Source organism: Scyliorhinus torazame, chromosome 10 (genome assembly GCF_047496885.1).
Source record: "Scyliorhinus torazame isolate Kashiwa2021f chromosome 10, sScyTor2.1, whole genome shotgun sequence".
Taxonomy (NCBI): domain Eukaryota; kingdom Metazoa; phylum Chordata; class Chondrichthyes; order Carcharhiniformes; family Scyliorhinidae; genus Scyliorhinus; species Scyliorhinus torazame.
The window spans coordinates 39,209,161-39,215,160 of NC_092716.1; the positions used below are offsets into that span (position 1 = coordinate 39,209,161).

The 6,000-nt window shown below is 43.1% G+C and overlaps 1 protein-coding gene across 1 annotated transcript in view; it reads right to left on the reverse strand.

The window, feature by feature from the left end:
• The window catches only part of wwp2 (WW domain containing E3 ubiquitin protein ligase 2), a 307,842-nt gene that overhangs the window by 135,455 nt on the left and 166,387 nt on the right, over nucleotides 1–6,000 (reverse strand). The window lies entirely within an intron of this gene.

The following is a 6,000-nucleotide window of genomic DNA, read 5'->3' on the forward strand; positions in this document are numbered from 1 at the left end:
CTACCAGCTTGTGGCACAACTTGTGACTGAGAACATCTTGAAGTAGCATTTGCTCATTGTCAATACGTTATTAAATTGTGCACACTACTATCTATACATTTATATACTGCAACATAAAGAAAAATTAAGTTCTTGGGGGTGTTGCTTTAACTTAAACGTAAGAGATGAGCTCTTTAAAAATAGCTGCAGTCAGAATTATGTCCCCAGCTCTTCTGGATTCCAATGCTGAATGGTGATTGACCCCAAAGTTTGAGGGAGGAGCCAAACCAATCCATGCTGTGTGATCTGCTCAGGTGCCTGTATGACTGGCAGACACTTTCCCATGCGGCTATCATTTAGTTAAATTCAAGAAGTGACAAAAATTGTGTTCAGAGGAAATTTCATGAGCTGAATTGTTCAACATGTTGAGTTGCGTCAAGGTTGTTGAAATTTCAAAGGTCAGTTACCTCGTTCAGTTGGAAAGGGAAAGATTACACAAAAAATATTGTATATATAACAGCTTTGTATTTAAATTGCGACTACTCACTGCTCTTGAAGTTGATTTACATACCAACTGCTAGTATAAATACATATATTAATGTTATTTGTTTAATTGTTCTTCCATTGTTCAATAAATTCACTTGATAATTCAAAACTGATGTGCTACTGTATCTCAAGACCATTAGGAGTAAGATTATATTTCTGATTTAAAAACAGGTTAAATGGATATGGGGAACAGGTAGGGAGGTGTATATGAGACCAGGAAGAGATCAGCCATGATCTGATTGAATGGTGGGGCAGGCCCGAGGGGCTGCATTGCCTACTTCTGCTCCTAAAGCCTATGTTCCTATGTAGATTCGCTGATATGACTAATCTATAAACCCAAGACCAAATTATCCAGAGTGAGAAGGTTAAAAAAGACATGAAACATAAATGGAGGACAGAAATGCTGGCAAACTATCAAAAAAGGTTTCTTGAATAGAGAAAACTCATTTTCATATAAATTAATTTTGACACGAATGACACTCCTTCGCTCCTTTGAATAGTAGGAAAAGTACGTGAGTTGATTACAATCAAGCAATAGTTTGCTTCCCTTCGAATAATCTATCAAATGCCAGACAGAAAAGATTCACAGAGTGAGAAACATTTCAACAATTTTCCATTCTATAGATTGTGACCTCAAACTAAGTTAGGTTAATGATTCTGGATTGCAGTAACGTCGCATGTATTAAATGTGCTAAATAAGGCAAAAGGACCCAATTGGAATGGTTCAAGTGATGTAGACAGTCAACTATCAGAAACTGTCTGATTGCTTTCTGGCTCTTCTGCATCAAGAACACCATGGGTTGATGGGCTGAATAACTTCCATCTGTGCTGTTCATTCCAGGAAAATATTTTTATTCTTTGATTTTACCTACCCTCTTATTTTAAATCTCATTCGATATTCTCACATCAACGAGTGAAGAAGGTTGGAGGGTGACATGCTCGCATGCCTCGGCCAGCAGAAGGTAATATCAATAACAGATGTGCACTGGAATGTGGCCCTAGGGGTTTTTCACAGTAACTTTATTGCAGTGTTAATGTAAAGCCTACTTGTGACAATAAAGATTATTATAATACTGTCCCCGAACCTCCAACACCCAACAGACCCAATTTTAACCCAGCTCTGCTTTTCAGCAACATCAATAACTGTGAACATTCCACAACTGTAAAATACATCTTGCACACTTGCTTGTTTACTTGAAGTACCAAAAACATGCAATTTCTGTAGAAGTACACTAGCGTATATCCAAAGCCTCTTGGAGCAAAGCTTTCAGCACATCATGAACATGATTCTCGTTTGTAGAAAATACAATACAAATAGTCTGAAATTATTCAAAAAATGCTTTGAATTAAAAGGTTTTGTTTTTGTAATTGTATGACAAAAACTCACAATTTGCATGAAAAGCCCCTTAAAAAAAGCTTTTATTAACGTCCAGTAATGAGAAGAAATGTGTATTGCCTAATCAACTGTTGCTAGCAGACGAACAAACATAAGTGGTCAGCTAGTAGATTTGCCAGCAAATCACAGCTAAACCTAAAGGTAAAATTGAACAGCCCATTGAAAATTAGTGCAGGGATCATACTAAGCGATTAGCCCGTGCCCATTCATTGCAATTCAGGAACATGCACAATTTTGCTTTGCACAATCCCTTGAAAGATCTGAGTCCAGCCTATGTGAGCTGCACTCATCGGGGGGGGGGGGGGGGGGGGGGGGGGGGGGAGAAACTGGACACAACGACATCATGAGTGGTCATTCAAAGCTACCCTGCATGCTTAAAGGTAGTCTATGCTTCTTAAAGGGGCGGAGCATGGGGGGTTGCATTTAAGAGAATCTGACTGGAAGAAAAAGCTCCAAGGTATCTGGATGCGTCACTGCAGGCCAGCATGAAGCAGGAATGGAGAAGTCCTGAATCAGAAGGGGGAAAGCAAGTCTTCAAGACTGCGAAGCCGAAGGAGCAGGAGTAGATATCCATGAAGTGCAAAGCCCTAATAACCTACATTGCTTTTCCTTTATTCATAGGACACCAGCTTCACTGGGAAAGGAGGAGTTTATTGCTCATCCTTGATTGCCCTCAAGAAGGTGGTGATGCTTTCTTGAGTCCTGGCAGTGTATGCAGTATAGGTACACACACAGTGCTGTTATGGAGGGAGTTCCAAGATAATGATCCAGCGACAGTGAAGGATCAGTTCTATATTTCCAAGAAAGGGTGAGACTTGGAAGGGGGACTTGTAAGTGCTGCTGCCAAGTCATTGAGGTCACCGGTTTGAAAGGTACTATCAAAGGACGTTTGGCGAGTTGCTGCAGTACGTCTTGCAAGTGGAACACACGCCTGCCACTGTACATCAGTGGTGGAGGAAGTGAATGCTGTGGTAATGGATGGAATACCAATCAAATTGTATGCTGGCTGATGTCAAGTTTGAGTGATGTTGGAGCTGCACTCATCTTGGCAAGTGGGGAGTATTCCACCACACTCCAGATTTTTACCATGGGAAGTAGGAAAGACATTTTCTAGAGAATTCCCAACTTCTGACCTGCTCTTGCAGTTACAGTATTTTACGTGGTTGGTCCAGGTAAGTTTCAAGTCAATGGCGACCCCATCACATTGACAATGATTGACGGTAAGCTGTTAGGGCAGTTTGGATTTGTCCTGCGTTTTGTGGCTGGAACATACCTTGGCAATATTTTACATTGTCAGATTGATGCCAGTAATGTAGCTCTCTGTACTAAAATGGCTTGGCTTGGGGTGCAGATAGTTCTGGAGTACAATTCTTTCGTACTGCCAGCTGAATGTTTCCCAAGACTCGTAGCCGCCTTTGCTGGTCTTTAGTGCGTTCGGCCATTTCTTCACATCTACATAATGCAAATCCAATTGGATAAGGACAAGCATCTGTCATGGTAGGCTCTTCAGAATGAGTCAAGGTAGATCACCCACCCGGTACTTTCATGATGGATCATCCACTCGCTGGCTCTCCCAGCGATGATTGTGGAGCCTCTTTCACAGTAAGTTGTTTAATTGTCCACGTACTAGTCATTACAGAGGGATTGAATTTAAGGAGCCGTGAGGTGATGATGCAGCTGTACAAAAACCTTGGTAAGGCCACATTTGAGTACTGTGTACAGTTTCTGGTCGCCTCATTTTTAGGAAAGATGTGGAAGCTTTTGGAAAAGGTGCAAAGGAAATTTACCAGGATGTTGCCTGGAATGGAGAGTAGGTCTTACGAGGAAAGTTGAGGGTGCTAGGCCTTTTCTCATTGAACGGAGAAGGATGAGGGCGACTTGATAGAGGTTATAAGACGATCAGGGGAATTAGAGAGTAGACAGTCAGAGACTTTTTCCCCGGGTGGAACAACCCATTACAAGGGGACATAAATTTAAGGTGAATGGTGGAAGATATAAGGGGGATGTCAGAGGTAGGTTCTTTACATAGAGAGTAGTGGGGGCATGGAATGCACTGCCTGTGGTAAGTAGTAGAGTCGGGAAACATTAGGGACCTTCAAGCAGCTATTGGATAGGTACATGATTACGGTAGAATGAATAGTGTAGATTAATTTGTTCTTCAGGGCAGCATGGTAGCATTGTGGATAGCACAATTGCTTCACAGCTCCAGGGTCCCAGGTTCGATTCCGGCTTGGGCTGCTGCCTGTGCGGAGTCTGCACATCCTCCCCGTGTGTGCGTGGGTTTCCTCCGGGTGCTCCGGTTTCCTCCCACAGTCCAAAGATGTGCAGGTTAGGTGGATTGGCCATGGCCCTTAGTGTCCAAAATTGCCCTTAGTGTTGGGTGGGGTTACTGGGTTATGAGGATAGGGTGAAGGTGTTGACCTTGGGTAGGGTGCTCTTTCCAAGAGCCGGTGCAGACCCGATGGGTCAAATTGCTAACTTCTGCACTGTAAATTCTATGATAATCTATGATTAATCTAGGACAAAGGTTCGGCACAACATCGTGGGCCGAAGGGCCTGTTCTGTGCTGTATTTTTCTATGTTCTATGTTCTATTTGGCAGGACTGTAGATGTTTTGAAATGTTCTGTTGGTTGTAGATTTACTTCGCTTTGTCTACAGCATGCAGCTTCTGTTTCTTTCAATAATGTTATTAAAATGGCTGCAGTTTTAGAGTGGGCTCCACATGGACAGGGAGGTGAAGGCCATGTGGTAGCTGCCCAGTTCAGTGTGGCTATATCAACTGTAACTCAGGGATGTCTAGTGCATCGAAAAGCCCCCAAAACAAAGCTTTCACGAACATTCAGTCATGAGAAGACAGTAGATGCTGTGATGGAAAGTGATGCAGTGAAAGCAAGGTGTGGTTTTGCTAATGAATGGGGAATTGGGGTTGCCGTTATTGCTATTGCATTTGGGTGAGTTCTCCATGGGCAGCCAGGCAGAAAGGGACTGTTTTGGTTGCCTCGTTTCATACTCTTCTTCCTTTCCCTACTCTTCATGGTCCTCAACTGCTAGCTGTATAACTCGTAGCAAGGACTGTTCAATGATGGTGGGGCAATAGTCCACCAGGAATCTTGGCACTCAATCTACCAAGTACTACAGAGCTCCTTCAGGCAGCATGATCATTGTTTCAGCACACCACTGGTCTGTTCTATCACATTTTATGGCTTGGCTTTCACTATGTGGAATTTATGAGCACGATTGTGCACCAGTATCATCAGTTATATTGTCAGCAGATAACCCTTGTCCCCTGTTGCCGTCTTCTGGTTAGTCGTCATGGCTCAAATGCAGTTGATGTGGAATGAAGGCACCATGGCTGCTGCCAGGATAGTGGGAATTAGCCTGCATGATCTGTTGCCTTTGGTCACACATCAGCTGGATTTTGAGATAGTGAAATGCTTTTCAGTTCCGATACATGGCAAAGCTGACACGCTGTAAGTGATATGCATATAATCAATGGAACGTTGAACCATTGGGGAAGTCTGGAATCATGAGCAGCATGTGCTCACTCTACCTGCTTGCCTTTGGCAAGAGAGATGAAATATAGCTAGTCCTCCTTGAACATGAAGCTTCAGTGACTTCCCTTACACAACAGCAGCCAGACACAAAAGATCAGCTTCACAGCAGCCGGCAATATGGTCCTGCTTTGAGGATGTAGTTGTGGCTGCACGCAGGTGGTACATTTCGCCTGCTACATGTCGCTGCTGAAGAAGTGGTCCTTGTTGAAATTCAGGTAAATTGCTTCCTGAGCTGCCTGGGAAGGAAGGGCCACCTGCAAAGAGTCCTTCTCCCAATTTACTTCCTCTATCTTCTAAAATTTGTCCATTCTCCAAGTCATACTGCATTCCAAGGGGAATGCTTAGCGGTGTGGCCAGGTCTGGGAACAACTGGTTTGTGCAAAAGCCTGAGGAGTCAACAAGAAGTCCTTCAACACTTGCCATACCACTCCCTGAAGAAGCTTGCAACTTGAAACAATTAAGGAGAGCAGAAAACAATTGTATGATCATACCAACAGCTGGAAGAAATAACAAAGCAACTAATA